Below are 19803 nucleotides of genomic sequence, written 5' to 3' on the forward strand. Positions count from 1 at the left end.
ACATAATACGTGGGAGGTGCTTACAAATAACAGCCTGGGAGAGTCTCTTCCGCCTCCTCATTTGGAAACAAATTTAGAAAAAGAGCAGAAATAGGAATGAAGGGAGAGAGAGAGAAGCAGCGAAAGAGGGAAGTCGACGAGCAAACATCTCAAACCAAACGTCATTTGTGTCTGTTTTTCATGAGAAGATATACTGTGAACTTTCACTCTTATCTCTTAATATAGAATCAGTCTAAAAACCAAACAGAGAGTAATTAGTCTTTCTTGAATTTGGGGACAAATGATGCTTTTTATTCCTACATAACTGAAGTAATTTGAAGAGTACACACCCTTGTTAAATGAGGAAAGTAACAAATCAGTCTTAAATCATAAATACTGGTAAAGCTACAGTTAAAATGTATGTGACAGCACAGCCGTTAATAACACACTGACCTAAAACAAAGTAGTTTATGTATTCATCCCACATGTTCGTTCAGCATCTATTATCTGCCAGGCACAGTTGTAGACTTTCGGGATTCAGAAATAGGTTAGAAAGATCTCTGCCATCAGGGAGTGTCATTTTTCAGTAGAGGAAGATAGAAAATGATTGCACAAACATATAAATATATGACTCATAAAGGAAAAATTGATAAATTGGACTTCAAAAGTAATACTTGGGCTCTACAGTACACCCTAATATAATGAAAAGACAAGCAACAAATTGGGGAAATAGTCAGCAAAGGACCAGTATCTAGAATATATAATGGACTCTCAAGACTCAACAGTTAAAAAAATCCAGTTAGAAAATGGGCAAAAGACATGGACAGACGTTTCACCAAGGAGGGTGTACAGACAGGCAGTACGTAGACTCAGGAAAAGATGCTCCATGTTGTTAGTCACCAGAAATGCAAGTCAAACCCACAGTGCGACACTAGTGCTTGCCGGTCAGAAAGGCTAAAAGAAGAAATGGTGACAGCTTCACTCAGGCAGCCCAAGGCTGCGGGTGAGCCTGCTTTCCTTCAGCAGGTGCAACGTTAGACTGGGGTCCATCCACGTCGTGGAACCCTCTCAGCCACATGGAGGAGCCAAGTGTTGACACACACGTCACCCTGGATACGCCTGCAGAAAACTGAGCAGAACAAAAGGTTTCAGACTGTGCTGTTCCTTTTACAGAACATTTTGTTTTTTACTGAGATACAAGTGACACAGTAGTTTCCGGTGTACAACATGATGAGTCGATGTTTGTACGTATCGGGAGATGATTGGCACAGTAAGGTAACGTCCATCACTTCCCATAGTTACACTTTTTTTTTCTTGTGATGAGAACTTTTAAGATCTATTCTCTTAGCACCTTCCACACATGTGACACGCTGTTATGAACGGTGTGCTGTATGTGACATGCCAGGACTGTCTGTCTCAAAACTGGAAGTTTGCACCATTCAAACCCCTTCTCCCATTTTGCCCACCCCCACCCCATCCCCCTGGCAACCAGCAGCCTGTTCACTGTATCATAGAACAATCTTGAAATGACAGAACTACAGAAATGGGGGACGGATTCGAGGCTGCAGGAAGAGAGTGCATATGGAGGGACCCTGTGGTGATGGACACCTGGGCCTGCACAGTGACAAAATCACGTAGAATTAAGTACACACACACCACACACACACACACTCACACACACATACACTCACACACTCACATACACTCATACACTCACACACACTCATACACACACACTCACACACTCATATACTCACACACACACACACACTCACACACAGCATCTGAACAGGGTCAGTGGGACGAATTGGTGTCGGTCTCCTGGTTGTCATGGTGTCCTCCAGTTTTTCAGGGTGTTATTTTTGGGGTACACCGAATCCAGGGTACACGGGTCTCTCTGTATTTCTGCCAGCTGCATTGACTCTGCAATCACCGTAAACAGTTTAAAACAGAGAAATGTGCAGTGTAATTTCGTAGGACAAATGCCATTAAAAAGCCCCATGGACGCTCGCCTGAGTGCGGTGCTGAGCGGCGGGTGTCAGTGCAGCCTCCGTGAGCACAGTGTGGCCCAGGATGTAGGCCCCCTGCCTGGCTGGTGACTTGGGGTTTGCCACTGAGTCCCTGCAGACGCTGCATTTCAGAGCCCGGCCTGGGAACGCCACTAGACAGGATCACAAGCAGAGTATGTGATGGAAAGTGTGGGCACAGAACCCTTCATTCTGTGCCTGCACAACCGGGGAAAGGTAACATCTCGTAAGACCGTGTCACTGTGGGAACTCGCTCAGTGGACTGTCCTGTGAATTCTTACATAAAGAAAGGTAGCTGCTAAAGAAGTAATCGGTTCAGTTCAATTTCTTTTTTACATGCTGCTCTTAAAAAGGAATTTCTATTTTACATACCAGTTGTCTGAAATCAGAAGAGCTGTCCCCATGCGGTAGGAAGCCCCGAATACCTCCCTGGGCGGTTAGCCTGTAGTCCACACGCAGCGACTTCCATCGAGGCCGTAAGCGATGAGATGCACTCGCAGAAGGCGTGCTGTGGCGTCCTTTCTCCCCAAAGGGCCAGAGTCTCACGTGTATGGGCGTGCCCCGTTTTCTGGAAGCTCACGGGGACCAGGGACAGAGCCCGTCACCCGTCACCCGAGGGTGGGAAGACATTGGCGGGTACAGCCTCCACGGGGAGGGGACGGGGGCACGGTGTAGCACGTGGGAAGTGAGGGCATTTCAACTCCCTGATTTGTGAACATGTACGTGCAGGCCTGGGGTACACACCAAAGAAGCCTGCCGTTTGGTCCGCAGCGCTCTGTTCTGTAGGTGCTCGTCCTTTTAATGGGAAACCCGACCATTTTCACACACAGGTGCTGTGGGACACTACCCCGCCCTCTGGATGAGCGGGGGGGGGGGGGGGGGGGGGGGGGGGGGCTCTCTAGGTCTTTGTCCTGCTTCCTTCCGACAACCGAGAGGACCCCCCGCAATGACATGAGTGTGCGGTAACAGTGTCCACAGTGAGTCAGCTGGGTGGCTCTGCCTTACCGCCCGACCCGCTCGTGTGTTCTCAGTCAGTGTCTTGCTTTATGCTGCTCCATTTGTAAGGTTCATGGGAACTTGTCATCTGCTGTCCTCCACCTGGTGAGAAGAACGTGCGTTTTCATAAAGCCACGGTATGGGATCCCACCGGCAGCGTTCTTAGCCAGTCCAGTAAAGGAGGGCTCAGAGCGTGTTCCCAATAACCACGTCCGCTGCCTGAATATTGGCGGAGAAGATTGTGCATCAGGCCATTGTAAGCACTGTATCTGGGTGTCGCTTTACAGTTATAACAAACAAAAATGTAAACAATTACTCAAGAGGCTGTATTTCGTTTTTTAATTGTCAAATAACATGCTTTTTAAAGTCTTTTAGATGGGAAGGACTGCCACTTATTTACTGTCTTTTTAGGGAGGACAAAAATAAAAGCACGTATGACAACCTGCTGCTGAGACGAGCTGTACACTAGTATCTGTGTGCAGACACGTACACACGCTTCTCTAGTCAGCCTCTAAATAGGACACACTGCCTGATACCTTTTAGACTCGATCACCAAAGTAATTCTGACAGGTTCATAAGAATGTTTCCAGTTTTGTGTAATTTTTATATCACAAACAGTAATTTTGTTTTCTAAAGGAATTTTCTACAATGGATCATTTATCGAGAAGTGATTGGCTGTGCCAGGAGGTGGCAGTCCCCGCCGTCCCTCGCTGTTGCGTCTGCACGCGCCTGTGCCCTTGGCCTGCTTCTTATTACCCTGCTGGCTTCAAGTGCACCCCTCCCTGATCATTGCACCCCTCGTGTGGGAACTGTGCTCCATTACGATTACCAACCTTGTTTTTCTGCCTTTTTGTTTTTCTCTAGAGTGACCCACATCTGGTGGGAGAGGAAAAATGTAGTTATCGAATCCGGTCAAGTGTGTGTGTCTCTCAAGTTGCCAGCAGCATCCATCAAAGATTCCGGTGGGTCTCCCAGACACATGGCCGCCTGAGGAGACACAGAAAGGTAATGCAGACAGATGTCTGGTACACTGGCCTTAGAGTATCTTACTTTGAAAAGGCATAAAGATGGGTGTGTGAAGGGTGGGTTTTTATTTGCTAAAGAGCACGCTGTGCCTTCATTTTAATAAAAAAACAGCTCAGCTTAAAGTCGGACTTTATAATCCATAGCTAAACATGGGCTCAGGCAGCCCGCACTTGTCCAGCTACATTACCCCAAGCAGTGTCAGTGCTGCCTCAGGAGGTCTGTCCACCTCTGGCAGTTGCACAGAAGGCCCCCTGAAGGACGCTCCTTGAGAATCACATCTGCTTCCACACTGGGTTCTATTTAGGCACATTTTGTCTGTAAAGAAATGAAGCCCGCCTTTAATCAGGCCCTCGTTTGCATAGCCCAAGGTCCTCGTGGGTTGCTGCCAGTCACGCTGTAAACCTCCCTTAGTGCCGCTAGGGATCCTGGGAGCCATACTCCTTGTAGAACTGAAGGTTATTGATGAGTTTCTTTTTTAAGAATTGTTTAAGTTGTAGTAAAATATGTGTGGCATAAAATTTACAATTTTAACCCCCTTAGTTGTACAGTTCAGTAGCATGAAGTACGTTGACATAGCTGTGCGACCATCACCACCGTCCATCTGCACAACTTTTCGATCTTCCAGAACTAATTCCTCCCCATGAAGCAGTCCCCCACACCGACACCGCTATTCTGGCGACCTCCGCTCCACTTTCTGCTTCGATGAACCTGACCGTTTATTCTAGGCACCTCACATGGGTGGGCTCATACCCCGTTTGCCCCTTGTGACCGGCTTATTTCAGCAGAATGTCTTCAAGGTCCATCCATGTTGTAGCGTGTGTCAGAATTTCCTTCCCTTTTAAGGCTGAATGATATTCCATTGTTTGTGTAGACCACGTTTTGTGTATCCGTTCGTCCATCCATACACACTTGGGTTGCTCCCACCTTTTAGCTTCTGTGAGTAATGCTGCTGTGAACATAGGTGTGCAAATACCTGTTGGAGTCCCTGCTTTCAGCACTGGGTATATGCCCGGAAGTGGGATTGCTGGACTACATGGTAGTTCTAGTTTTAGTTTTTTAAGGAGCTGCCCTGCTGGTTTCCACAGTGACTGTACCAGTTTACATTTTCAGCAACAGTGCACGAGGGTTCCAATTTCTTCACTTCCTCACCAACACTTGTTTTCTGTTTTGTTGTGAATAGTAGCCGTCCTAATGGGTGTGAAACGGTATCTCATGTGGTTTTGATTTGCATTTCCCTAATGATCAGTGATGTTGAGCATCTTTTCACATGCGTTCTGGCCATTTGAATGTCTTCTTTGGAGAAATGTCTGTTCAAGTCCTTTGTCTTAATCAAGTTGTTTTGTTGTTGTTGTCATTGAGTTGTAGAGGTTGTTCATATATTCTGGAAATTACTCCCTTATCAGATTTGCAATATTTTCTCCCATTTCATGGTTTGCTTTTTCATTTGATTGGTCGTGTCCTTTGATGCACAAAAGTTTTTAATTTTGATGAAGTCAAATTATCTATTTTTCTTTTGTTGCCTTTGCTTTTCGTGTCACGTTCAAGAAATCACTGCCAACTCCAATGCCGTGAAGACTGTCCTCTATCTTCTAAGAGTTTTATAGTTTTAGCTCCTTTATTTAGGTATGATCCATTTTGAGTTAACTTTTAGTTTTTATATTTTACATGGTGTAAGTTAAGTGTCTATCTTCATTCTTTGGTGTACAGATACCCAGTTTTCCCAACACCATTTGTTGAAAAGACTGTTCTTTTCCTATTGAATGGTCTTGGCACCCTTGTCAAAAGTCACTCAGCTGCATGTAAAAGGCTTTATCTGTGGGCTCTCCATCCTGTCCATGGTCTAGGTGTCTGTCCTTGTCCCAGCAGCCCATTGTTTTGATTATCACAGCTTTGTTGTAAGTTTTGAAATGGGCAAGTGTGAGACCTCGAACTTTGTTCTTCCTCAAGGCTGTCTTGGATTTCTTTGGGGGTGAGGGGGCACGGGGAGTGCCTTGAGATTCCATATGAGTTTTAGGATGGATCTTTCTATTTCTGTGAAATGGACTTTGGGGTTTTGGTGGGGATAGCATTGCATCTCTGGATCACATGAGACTGTTTCTGTTAGTTTGTTCATTTTTTTTAATTGAATCGCTGCTTCAATGGTAGGTATTTTAAGTTTTATTGATTTTTAAGCTCTTTGCCTTGCAGTGCAAATAACATAGAAAATGTCTGATACATGTGTTTAAAATAGTTCCCCTATCACTGCTTCTCAGATGAAACTCTTGTTTTCTAGTAGGGTTTTTGTTGTGCTCATTAGTATTTTCTGTGACGATGGGGAAAAGAAAATAAGACATGGGCACTAAGAGCACTGACTTCGGAAAGCAGGAGACCTAGGTTCAAGTCCAGGCCCCAGCTGTGTGACCTGGGGAAGCAGCTAACCTCCCTGAGCCCCTGCAGCCTCCTTCCTTGGAGGCTGGAGAAGGGATCGCTGGGAGCATCCTGGGTCGTTAGACATATTAAACAGCTGGCACAGTACCAGGCAGGTATTAAACATCTGTAATTGATAATGGCTATGTTTGTTTTAAGAATGACCATGGCAGGAAGATATTGATGACACAGGAAGTGTTTGCATTTATTGGAAGAATAATTTTACATGGAGCTCTTACCTGACGGCTTGACTGCATCAAAGTTGCCATTTATTCCCAATGATTTAGATATAGAAGGCCATGTCATATACCTAATATTCAGCACAGAGTCTGGTACATTCACTGAAATAGGGACATAGGAATGAGAGCAAATCCAAAATAGGAAATGTTCTGTTGAACCTGTCAGTGTGGACCTAATTTAGTGCTAAACTCAGTGAAATGATGACCCTTCACTGTGTGTAATAGTCTTTTTTTATATTAGTTTCAGGTGTGCAAAACAATGTAATAGTTAGACATTCACACGCCTCACAAAGTGATAACTCCCCTCCCCCAATCTACTACCCCTCTGACATCATATGTAGCTGTTGCAGTTCCAGTGACTCTATTCCTTATGCTGCACCCCACATCCCGCGACTGTATATGTTAAATTGTAGGTGATATTTAGTATTATTCATCTTCAGCTTCAGGTGTACAGTGCAGTGATCAGGCATCTACACCATCCCTGAAATGATTTCCCTAATAAGACAAGTGTCCATCAGATACCCTACAAAATCTTTACAACATTATTGATTACATTCCCCAAACTGACTTTCGTATCCCCGTGGCCATCTTGTGGTTACCGATTGTGCTTTCGAATCCCCTCACCTTCTCCCTCATTCACCCCCCTCCCATCTAGCAACCCTCGGTTTTTCCTCTATGTCTCTGAGACTGTTTCTCATTAGTTTGTTCATTTATTCTGTTCTTTAGATTCCACATAGAAGTGCGATCATATCGTATTTGTCTTTCTCCAACTGACTTACTTCACTTAGCATAATGCACATGGCTGTTTCTTAATGAAACAGAAACAGAGATTTTATACCTGACAGTAGTGAGTTTCCCCCTCCGATTTGAGCACATACCATACCTTAATTCACTCTTGTTTTCAGTTTGAAAAAAATTCAAATTTTCTTATGTGGTTTTACCTGAGCCTGGTCTGGTGAACAATAGGGAATTATATAAGACTGTTAACACGTTGCGTACAGATCACGAGACTCTTCATGGGGGATTTAAACCCCGCCGTACGCAATGTGTTAAATATAGAGTTTTATAAAATCTGCACAAACGATGAAGTTACAGTTTCTCTTTAAATTCTTAAAGCTCAGCCTTTTGAAGACTTTTATTCTTCAGAGTGATTCCTTAGAAAGCCACCAGTGTCAGAGACTGTGTCACATCATCTTAGCCGTCAAGGGTAAGCTGCTCTGCCGTCCAGTGTCACTGTCCCCATGAGACACTAGGAGCTAGAATGACGCAGATATTGTGGCCTCACCAGAGACCACCGTCAGTGCCAGTGGTGTAGAGAGCGTGTGATCAGTGCCTTCTGTGTCGTGTCGGTGCCCCGCCATGAGTGCCAGCACCGGTGAGCCCTCAATTCCTCCCAAACGATTGTTCTTCCCACTTCAGAGCGCAGTAAAGGGAAGCCTGGAGGACGTGAGCAGCTCTCCTAAGTGACGTCATTAATAACTAGTCAGGACAGTGCCTGAAGCAGGCGGAGGTGGCCTCCAACCGGATAGAAGTGAATTTTGTTTAGGAATCCAAGTAGCCTTCAAATTCCAATTGTTAATCCAAGTCTGTTTCCAAGCTCAATAAAAATATTCTGAAGTCAGCATTAGAAAAAGACATGACAGAAAGTCACTCAAAGAGAAGGCTTTGATCACAACTACCTTTTTCTGTCACAGATACCAAGGAATAATTGTGTTCGTCTGTTTTCTGTCAGTTTCTCCTGCCTTCAGCACTGGTGAGTGAGCCAGGCTTTGTGCCAGCAGCTCTTCTGGTTGGTGAAGGGGCACAGATGAGTGGGCGTGGCCATCGCCCTCACAAGCGTAGACGTGGCACTTGTGCACTACTTGCTTGGGTGCCAGTCTGGGCCGCGTGCTGTCCATGCTCCAGAGTGGAGTGTGTCCCCTGGCGCCCAGGTGGTGCTGTCACTTCCCACTGCATCAGCAGAGATCTGGGGACATCGGCTGAGGAGGACACAGCTGGGATCTTAACTCTGACGTCTTTGCAGGGGAGGTGACCCCAAAACTGGGTCTTGGGAGATTGGTTTGTTAGATGGATAAATCTGGGAATGACCCACGAGGCAGGCGAGAAACACAGAACTCAGAGACACAAGGAATCGAGGCACAGGTGTGTGGGTACAGGGCTCTTGGCACAAGGACCTAACTGCTGGTGACATGGGTTTGATGGCCATAGAATGAGATGTGTGCTGCTCTGGGGTTCTCTCTCGTGACCCTTTCTGATGGCATGGGTAAGGTGAGCCCCAGGGACTTGCCACCTGCTCACCAGCCTGGAAGTTGGTTGCCAGCTGCTTTCACTCCTCTGCCCGCCCCCTCGCTCTCTCCAGGGCCCAGCACAGTGTTATGCTGTCTGGATGCCAGCTGAGCCGCTGTTTGCACTTCTTCAACTATAGATTCCTAGGCTCGGTCATTTGTTGGTGTTAATCTTCAGATTACAGCCACAATCAGAAATACTCAGGTACGAGGCCTTGTGGTACCAAAAGCCATCGCTAAGCAGCAGCTGGTGAATGAGCCCCGGGCCTTCCTACCCTGTGACTCCCCCCTGCCCCGTGTCACATGTGTCACGTGTCCTGTCCAAGCAGTTGGCTTCCTTCAGCTAAGAAGGACTGTGAGTCTTGCTCTTCTGGGAGAAATAAAAGTGCCAGAGAACAAGATTTAGATTTAGGGCATTTTTTGTCCTAGAGTGTCCCAATTAGCCGCTGTGATTGCTGAGCCGTGAACACCTGTGGCGTCTCTGCAGCTGGCACTCCAGGAAATCCAATTTCCTCTGAACTGGAGCCCAGAGAGAAAATCACACTCTGAGTCCAATTTCCATGCTAAAGACTTGACTTAAAATAAAATCAATATCTGTTTCCCAAAAAACTTCATGAATTGTGTTCTGAATGGCGACAATTTTAAAGAAAAGTATACCAAGCATCCAGAAGGAGGAATCTGCTGAAATAGCCCCAACTTTATGATTCTATGCATGTGGACCCTTTGAAAAAAATTTCGTTAAAACAACTAACAAGTGTTATTAGGTTTGTCCTAGCATGGCCAGTAACCATTTGTATGCCTCTGGGCAAATTCCTTCAAAGTCTTACTTTCTTTTCCATAAAATAGGGACAAAAAGGCTATGTGAAGATCAGATGAGATGGATTACATGACGAGAATGTAAACTACAAATGTTGATCATAGTAGCTAAATATTTATTAGGTATCTGCTATATACCAAGCATAGTTTAAAAAGTGCCACTCACCATATACCACCATTTAGTCCTCAAAACACGCTGTGGAATCGGTATTAGTCTCAGCCATAGTTCATCCATAATTTATATTGGAGGCAACTAATGAGCAGAGAAAACAAATAATTTGTCCCACGTTACACAGTTAGTTAATAGCACTGATGGGACTGAAAGCTAGGCAGGCATTTTAACTTCCGAGCCAACATCCCTAAATGCTGGGAACTGCCGAGCCTCTGCAGACAGTACCAGTCGCTGCTGTCGTCCCTGCGGGGCATGGTGTGTGCGTGTGTGTGTGTGTGTGTGTCTGTGTAAACGATAGGAACAGAAATGTAGGTACAAATAAAGTACAATGTACACGCTTATATGTAAGTGTATTCATATAGTTATATATACCATGACTTTGTAAAGCTGCTGTGCCGACACTCAACTCCATCGCTTTTCCTGGTGGTACAGGTGCTGTTAATACAACTGTGTAGCTCACCACCCTCGTACACCTTTTTCCAGAAAACAACCCACCAATTTTGGGTCATGTTTCGTCACAGGCATCCCTAACTTAGGAGACAATGGTTTTCCATTGTTTTTATAGTAATTTATTCATATTGCTTAAATGACAATGTCTGTGACTTTCATTATCCTCCACCGTAACAGCATTGATTGCAATGTGATGTTATAAACTATTTTGGATAGTAAAAAAAAAGTTTGAGCTTTGTTTTTTCTGGTGTTTAGTTGAGGAAATAGTAGAAATTTGCATTCTTTGTGACTTGTAACATCAAGGTCATGGACCATTGCTCTCGTGGAAAGTAGGATACAAATTGCTAATCCTCGTTTTCCTACCCTGGAGTGGGATGGAAATTGCAAATCATGACATTTCTTTCCTCCCAACAGAGAACAATCATCACTATCAGTGGGTGTCTTGACTGAAGCAAAGTTGGAATGTAGGCGAGGTCATGTGGGACCACAGGTCACTTGGAGGGACCAGATATAGGGGCAGCCACATATTATAAAGGGCTCAGACATCCAGGGTCCACCTGGTGGGGGGCTTGTCAGGAGGTCACTGCAGAGGAGCCTCGCTTTGCTCTGTGGGGCGTCTGCTGCCAAGAATGGAGGTCGACCGTGTGAGCCGCCTCCCATGTGCGCACGCACTCCAGCCCCTCCTGGGTGACGGGCAGGCAGGGAGGTCCCAGAGGTACCTAACACCCCACGGGTCCCATAAAGCTTCCAGGTGACTTGGGTTTTCCACACATGGATTTCAGAGCGCGAGGGCCCTTTCCTCCTATGGCCCCTTGGAGTACGACTAGGGGACCCTCCTCGTCCAGCTGCCGGGAGAGTCCACGTCCCAGGTCAGTGGGGCCTCGGGCAGCCATGGCAGCCCTGGTGTACGCAGCACCGCTGATTGTGTCTGGGGTAGAAGGCGGGGAGAGGGCAGGTAAGTGTGCTCTAGTTATCCCTGTGATCGCTGGCACCAGTGCTCTCAACATCAGACTGTGTGTCCTGGATTTCTCACAAAACAAAAAGCAGAAGCGTTTATCAAGCCGGTGCTGTGTGTATGGTGTTGGCTTAGTGCTGTGGTCTGTGCCTTCCACCCACGTACGATCTGAGGTCCCACGGTGAACTCCAGATAACCCTGCATCGCACAGCAAGGTCCTTTGCAAACTCCCTTTGGAAACTGAAAACATTATTTTCTGCTAACACTCTGTGTCCCCTAGCCTTGCCGGGAGAATTTTATTGTGGTTTAAGCTAAATGCTGACTTTATTTACCATTTTCATATATCCTTCAGTAATACCGTGTTTCCCCAAAAATAAGACCTCGCATGACCATCAGCTCTAATGCGTCTTTTGGAGCAAAAATTAATATAAGACCCGGTATTATATTACATTATATTATATACCGGTATTACATTAAAATAAGATCAGGTCTTATTAATTTTTGCTCCAAAAGATGCATTAGAGCTGATGGTCCGGCTAGGTCTTATTTTTGAGGAAACATGGTAGTTTATATTCTTTCCCTGGGTCTTAATTTTTGTTTGACCAAAAGATCATGTACCATCTTCTTTATAAAGATCTACCATTATATTATTAGTATGTTTGGAAAACCACATTCTGCTTAAATAACTAGTAATAGCTTACATGTAAGCTTTTATAATTAAACCTCTTTGTCTGCTGATGTCAACAATTTCTTCTCTATGTAGTCAGCCAAATTTTTTGTTCCCATCAAACGTATGTGTTGAACTTTTAAATTTCATTCCAAGCAATGGAAACTTAATGTTGATTTAGTATTCTGTGATATTCAGTATACGAGGTCAGGCAATTAAGTTCACGAACTCACCCCAGAAAAAGTGCCACATACCCCATTGCTGAATATCACTACAGTCACCTTCGAAGTACTCCCCTTGGGTAGCTGTTTTTTATTCACCACCACCAGTGCCTAGTCCACCCTTCAAAGCAATGTTGGAACTCTTTTTCTGGAATGGCCATCAGAGTTGGCCATCATATTACCCTTGATGACGTGAATGTCATCAAAATGTCTTCCTTTCAATATTTCCTTTATCTTCAGGTAAAGAAAGGAGTCACTGGGGGCCAGATCAGGTGAGTAGGGAGGGTGTTCCAATACAGTTATTTGTTTACTGGCTAAAAACTCCCTCACAGACAGTGCTGTGTGAGCTGGTGCATTGTTGTGATGCAAGAACCATGAATTGTTGGCGAAAAGTTCAGGTCGTCTCACTTTTTCATGCAGCCTTTTCAGCACTTCCAAATAGTAAACTTGGTTAACTGTTTGTCCAGTTGGTGCAAATTCATGGTGAATAATCCCTCTGATACCAAAAAAGGTTAGCAACATGGTTGCAAGAAGTTCGTGAACTTAATTGTCAGACCTTGTATTTAGTGATATATAATCTTTCTCCTCACTCCTAAAAGGGCATTTTCATGTAGCCACATTCCACAGAAGGTTCTAGAATGACCATTGCGGGTACTTTTCTTTTTCCTTTTTGGGAGGAAATACACTTATCCTCAAGTGTATTCTTTTCATGACCCTTGTGGATATATTTTGCTTTGACCAGGATAAAAATCATGTTATCCCTTATCTCACAGGTAGCTTTTATGAACAATTTAAATACAGTGCAAAATTCATGTGTAGAAATTAATACACATTTCCCAAAACATTATTAATAACATAATATAGTAAATTTAAACATAAGTAATATAGAAACTAAATGAGGAAATTTTCCTTAATCAAAATCACTTTCATAGATGGAAATATTAGTGTACGCATTTTTAATGCTGCATTAATAAACAAACAAGAAAAACCCGATTAGAATATAATCTAGACAGGAAGACAGTCACTTATTAGCATATTAAAATTAACAAGACACATTAACTAAAAATGGACAAGGGGTATGGGAAGATATTTCAGATAAGATACAAATAGCTTTTACATTAGAAAAGATGCTGAACCTCATTACATCATAAATTCGAATTAGAGTTATATGTCATAGTGTCCTAGCACTGTTTGCCTATCAGCTGGAAATAGTCACACAAACTGATAGTGGCAGTATGGGGGAGAGTGGACTGTAGACAATTATTAGCAAGATCAGTGCAGCTTCGGAAGGATGTGCCCTTCATATCAGCAGGAACACTTCCGGGTACCTGAGTAACGTGTGTTTGCAGGTCTAACAGGCTGTACGTAGTGGGCGTGGCCTCATGACCCAAAGCCTGGCTTCACCCTGACCAGTTCCGAGACCTTGCACAGCTGTTTGATCGCTCAGTGCCTCGGTTTCCTTTTCTGTGTGTCGGGAATAACCATGGTGTCTTCACCTTAGAGGAGTGTGAGGATTGGATGCCTGAAATGGCATTTGTCACAGAGCAGGCCTTTTAGACGAGCTGGCCATTTTTGTTATCTGCTTTGTGGGCTTTTTGGTAAGAACAGGATTTTGGAAACAACTGTTCATCCAGAGGAAACTGGTTAAATAAATTATGTTGTATTCATGCAATAGAATACTAGGAGTTACTTTTTTAAGTGGGAGAGCTTACATGAACCTAGCCCAACACATATTGTGCAAAGCTGTGTGTGTAGCGTCACCATTTATACAGTTTGGAGCATGATTCTACACGGGTGCTTGTCATGACATCAGGTGTCGGGAGGATGGACAAGGTCACCTCAGAGGGAGGGAATTAGATGGCGGGGGTGGGGAATCTCTTTATGTGGCATGCGCTGCGATACAGTAAGAATGTTGTCGCACGTGAACGTGTGCTCCTCTTTACAATCACATCTGTAGTCACATGCGGGGCCTACAGAGGGTCCCAAAGAGACATCAGCGGGCTGTGGCCCTGAGGCCCGGGCACTCCCAGCGCAGGTGACGTGTGCTCCGTGAAAGGCTGACAAAGGGCACTGGGCAGATTGATGGGGAAGCAGTGGGTAGAGGACTGTCAGTGCCACGGCAAAGAGACCAGGCTCTAGAAAGAAGGAGGGGTCCTAGAGGGCCAAACAGTTCGATAAACTTAAGAGAGTAGTGGAGCTAGAATGTTCCGCCAGCAAGAGCGAAGACACTGAGGCAGGAAAACAGAGGTCCTGTCGAGAAAGAGCCAGTCTCATTACGGGGGCATGAACAGAACGACTATATGAGCACAGGGTGGGACATTAGGGCAGTTAGTTGCTGGGATCTGACTTAAAACCCTTTGCGTGCTCTCCTAAGAAAAATCCAAAACTGTGAGGGGAAGCAGTTCCACCCCATGAGGTGGTGCTGCAGTTGGGCGTTCCCATATTGTGTGCGCATCGTGAGCCGTCGCGAGAGAGCAGATCTGCTTGTTCCAAGCACTTGTGGGCGGGCCACTGCCGTCTGTGGCACCATCCTGGCATGCAGGCCTTGCCAGGCCGAGGTGGGCACAGGCCCTGCTGCCCTGGCAGTTTGGGGGAGGGCGGCGGGCGGGACCAGCGGCAGCAGCCTGAGTGCAAACGGCCTGCCCTAGAAACTGCTGTGCACGCTGATGGATGAGGCTAATCTCCCGTCGTTTCATGGGAGATTTACACGCGTGGCTCTCATTAGTGCTAATGGCAGCTTCCGGCATAAATCTTGCAAGCAGGAAGGTACAGAAAACCGTCCTGGTTCTCTATCAGTTTTCTTGCTCGAGGCGTCGTTCGTTCAGTCTGGGGGCTGGCTGTAGTGTGTCGCCCGCCCGTGCCTGGCACTGAAGCTGCTCGCTCCTCATTTACATGGAAATGGACCATAAACAGGGTTCTGAACTCACAGGCTTAAACACCACCTACTTGTGCCATCATCCTTGCAAGTGCAGGGATCCAATTAGTGCAGCCGATCCAACAGATTTCCATGTGTCAGTTGTACCTGCTGTGACTGTCATTCTGTTCAGTGATAGCAGGGCTTGCGTCCCAAAATAGAGGTGGGGGAAGAAGATGGGAACACTGAGTCCTCGTTGTGAACTGGATTATTTTTAAAGTGACTACAGATCCCGATACTTTTAAAGTGCCAGGCTCGATAGGAAGCTGGGACTGGGCTGGGGAGGGAGGCTAGGTGGGCCCCTCACTCAGCCTGTGAAATGCAGGTCCATGTGTGACTTCAGGTGGATACGCAGAGGACAGAGCACCTGGAATGCCCAGACAGGCTTCGTTTCACCTGCATCCACGGGGGGAAATCGGCCGTGGTAAAGCCTGTCGAATACTTCCAGTTATTGTTTTAATGCATGCCATTTGCCCAGTGTGTTCTACCACACACAGAGCTTTGCCACACGTGTGCTTGGGAGGTAGATGGTAGGCAGGGTCGGTGAGGTGGGTGTAGAAAAAATCGAGGGTGTCGCCAGGCAGTTGGGAAACCATCACCACGAGCGAGCCAGGAGCAAAAGCTTCAACAGTGACGGGCATCCTGGGTGTGGGCGGCGGCACAAGTGGGTCTCTGAGTCTCGGATGAGCTGAGACTCAGGCTGGAGGATTGTGAGGAGATTGAGGGAGCGTATGGAGGGGCAGGAGGACGTGTGTCCCAGCAGGCTCCACGTGAGGGGCTGTCAGGGTGCAGGCAGGGAAGTGGGATGGGGGGGGCAGCCTGCAGAGAACACGCTGGGGACACAGCACTTTGCATCTATCTGGCCTTGAGTTCCGGAGGCCGCCATGGGGGTGGTTTCAAGAACAGAGAGTGAGGAGTGGGTCAGACCAGGGACAAATGCCCAGCGAGTGAGGCTTTGAGACCGAGCTGAGGGATGACAGCGAGAGCCTGGGCTCCTGAGGGTGTGAGCACTGGGGAAGGCCGCGGGCAGGCGGGGCCAGGGGCGGGGGCGGGGGACCTTCTCTGTCCCTGCCAGTGGGGATAACCAATGAGAAAATAATCCACAGTTTCATGGGATCCTATTGCAATTTAGCATTAATTGTAGATGACATTTCTAAGGGTGCCTACAAAGGACAAAAATGGATTGGTGTGACTAAATGTAGTATATATAGCTCTGTGACCTTGAGCACAGAAATCATTTAATTGCTAAATAAAACATAATCTGTATCACACAGGTTATCGTAAATTGTCTGCTCTTTAAGTGTTCTTCAGAGTTGACACAAAGATGCAGTATTATCGCCTTGAAAACAAAATCTACAGATAAGGTTAACGTAGCGAAGGTTATTTGGTAAGAGAGCTAGAGGGACGGAGAAGCTGCGTGACACTGTTTCCTAAAGAGAACTTGAGCGCGTTTGTTGCACAGTCTCACTAGACAGGAAGAATTCTGCAGTCAGACGTTCAAGTTCGCAGGTAGCGCACGTGATGGTGGAAGCAGGAAGATGGTTGTCATTAGGGCTTTGTCTAGACACCGCTGCACGTGTTTCACTTCAAAGCCATCTGCTTCAGCTGCGAGGTGTAGGTACTAGGACACCTTCCCTTCTTCCCACAGAAGCCACAAGAGTGACACCAGGGATGTGTCACTGCAGCTGACCGGGCCCTTGCCGCAGGGAGGGTGACACCCCAAACCTCTGCCCGGTGTGTGAGGAGTTGTGACAGTGTTTCCAGGAACATTTGATAAAGGACAGAGAGTATTGTCATCAATAGAGCAGAGGTTTGGCTGTTAAAGGGGTGGGAGTGGTGGTGGGAAGCCCGCTAGCGGCGGCTTCTTGGTCACAGGCTGGTGACGTTGCCCGGACTGAGGTGCGTCGATCGAGGGAACGGTTTCGGGGGCAGTTTGGAGATAAGCGCGTGGAGACTCGCTGGTGTGGGGGCTGAAAGAGGGGAGCGATGAAGGGGGACTCCTGAGTTTCTGACGGGAGCGGCTGTGCAGGCGGCCGGCCCGCTGCCTGGGGGAGGCGGAGTGGGTGGGGGTGCAGCCGGTGGGCGCACGTGCGGGTGCCCCTCAGTATCTGAACTGCGTCGATGCTGACATTCTCTTCGGAGCCATTCCCCTCAGTGTTTCCTGAACTTTTCAAAATCACAGTAAGAGAGCTCCATCCTTTACTCCTTCAGTCGCATTTTAAAATGACAGAAATTCAGTGACTTCTCTACAGTTGGGAAGCGCCTTTGGCAAGAGCACAGACCAGCCCCAGGGCTCCTGACCCTCCGTGAGCACTGCCCAGGCACGTGTGTCTTCCAGAAGGCCCCCCGCCCCACGTAGCCCTCCTTCCCACACGTGACTGTCAGCTGAACCACACATGGGGTAGCGTGTGGTGTGGGTCCCCAGTGGCTGCTGTGGCGCTCACCGCATTCTCAGTGGGGACAGACCGCCAGGACCGTCGTCATGTTCCCAGGGCTTCGTCTCCTAGAGGCCCTCTGTGAGAATATGACACCTTAAAATCAAATGTCTTTCGCACATTGAAACCAGGAATTTTTTTAAATGCTGCTTCCTGATGTCACCTTCAAATACTGAAAAACGAAGCTAATTTTCTCTTGATGTCAACGTGCTTTCCAGTCAGTCGCTCTGTAACAGACTGGCCTGAGCCCGAGTCAGGCGGCCCGGCCTCCTGGCCCTGGGATTGAAGGCGCTGCTGAGTGCCCAGTGGACACGCGAGGGCTTCCTTCTGGCGTCTCCGGCCACCGGGCCACATGACCACCATGGACAAGGCCCTGGACGTCTCGCGTCCTGGTTTCCCATGTGACTGCCTCATGCACCTTGCTGTGGTGAAGTGACACTTCACTTCAGTGTCACAGCTGCTATGAATTCACAGAGACACTTGGTAAAACCTAAGATCCCAGGTGCACTAGAGCTCAGTGATATCGACATAGCGAGCCTCCAAAATTTATGAAAAAATAAACTTTCATTTGTAAAGCTAAAGAGTTCTGTTGGAAATTACAGACGTGCTGTTTAGTGGAGCTGTTGATGAAAAGGACATAGTTTCAAAAAGGAGTGTCGTACAGATACATAATACAAATACCACATAGATAAGAAATAGCTATGTCCTCACAATGTGAGATACTAGAAACTAATTCAATATGGACTTTATACCCTGGTTTAATTTTGAAAAGTGAACACAAGTGGACCAAGTATACATAAGCACCCAGTTGTACAGTCATTCTGGTTAGAAGTCAAAACAGAGCCATATCTTGAGGTCCCCCAAATAGGTAACTAAAATGAGACATAAATTGGACGTGTTCAGACTGAATCATAGTTTCCATTAACTAATACTGTACATTCAGGGACATTTTTCCAAATTAACCAACTTTTACCTCAATATACTCAGGAAGAAATCTGCATTTGTCACTCCTGCATCATTTCTAAAGATACACATTCAGCTTACAATTTCTGATAAAAATAAAATTAAAATACCTTAAATTGACATATTTGTTTAAATAACAGTTGAGTAAGTGGCTTTCTCTTCTTCATTTTCGTGACTCTTTAGCACCCAGAACAACAGCTGGCAAGTAGTAGGCCCTTGGTTTGTGCTTACGGAGTAAAAGAACCATGAGTGACTGAGTGAATGAATGATGGGTGAGAACCAGATGCTTTAGACACAGAGTAGGAGCCTGCCTACTGTAACACACGCTAATTAGACAGGAGCTAATTGTTGGTGTAACTGGCAGGGTACCAGAAGGTAATTTGTTCTTGGAAACCCTTGTCTTACCAGGGAAGAAGAGAGTAACTAAAACGAATTATGAAATATGCAAATAAACATGGTTAGGTGTTAGCTAAAACAGTTAATCAGTCAGGGTGAGATTGCATGTGTTTATTTTGTATAGTCTTAGACATAAAGTATGTATTTGGTCAACATATATTGACACACAAACAATCGTCAAATGGCAGTGATTTCCTAAATTATATGCAGATGCTTCAGTTAGTCGTTTTGAAGATAATTTGTTGGATTTCTTTTTAATGAAATATAACCTCAATTATTTTATGTACATAAATGTAATTCCAACTTCAAATGAAACCAAATCATAATGGAGAGCCATTCTAGCCGAGCTGTCACACACACGAGTACTCACATATGTGCACGTGTCTGTGCGTATGTGCTCTAACTCGTGTACTAGGCCATGGACACGTGTATGTCACAGTATGAATGTCATTTACTGTCACTTTGGTCTAAAGGAAATGTGTTCGCCTTGTGTTTACAATTCAGGACAAAAGTTACCTTTCTCTTGTTGGCCTATTTAGGACAGGGTCCTTTACTCTGAGTTATTGAAAACCTAGGAGCTTTTTTAGAAATTCTAGAATATTAGCGTTGGAATGAACTTTCAAAAGCATCCACTCCAGTATCCCATTTTATAGATAAAGAAACTGAGGCACAGAGAGACTTGCTCAGAAAGACCCCAGTTAATCACTCTGCACTCAGAAGACGTCCCCAACACCTACACCCCGTTTTTCTGGTTTGGATGCCCCCTTCTGGGCCCTTAAACACAGGTTATCAGCAGTTTGTTTTTGCCTCTCACATTGGACTGTCGCATCCTGAGAGGTTTAGGTGCTTTGTCCCT

At 46.0% G+C, this 19803-nt stretch overlaps 1 protein-coding gene across 31 annotated transcripts in view; it reads left to right on the forward strand.

Moving 5' to 3' along the window:
- MYT1L (myelin transcription factor 1 like) overlaps positions 1–19803 on the forward strand; it is a 365607-nt gene that overhangs the window by 187196 nt on the left and 158608 nt on the right. For 30 of the 31 annotated variants that reach the window (XM_019752014.3, XM_074331624.2, XM_074331629.2 and 27 more), the window contains one exon: positions 3867–4007. The exons of the other annotated variant lie outside the window; for it this stretch is intronic. The gene's annotated coding sequence lies outside the window, so the exon portion shown is untranslated. The remainder of the gene's footprint in view (positions 1–3866; positions 4008–19803) is intronic. 31 annotated transcript variants of the gene reach the window in all.

Source organism: Rhinolophus sinicus, chromosome 2 (assembly GCF_057876585.1).
Source record: "Rhinolophus sinicus isolate RSI-liver-muscle chromosome 2, RSI-T2T, whole genome shotgun sequence".
Lineage (NCBI taxonomy): Eukaryota > Metazoa > Chordata > Mammalia > Chiroptera > Rhinolophidae > Rhinolophus > Rhinolophus sinicus.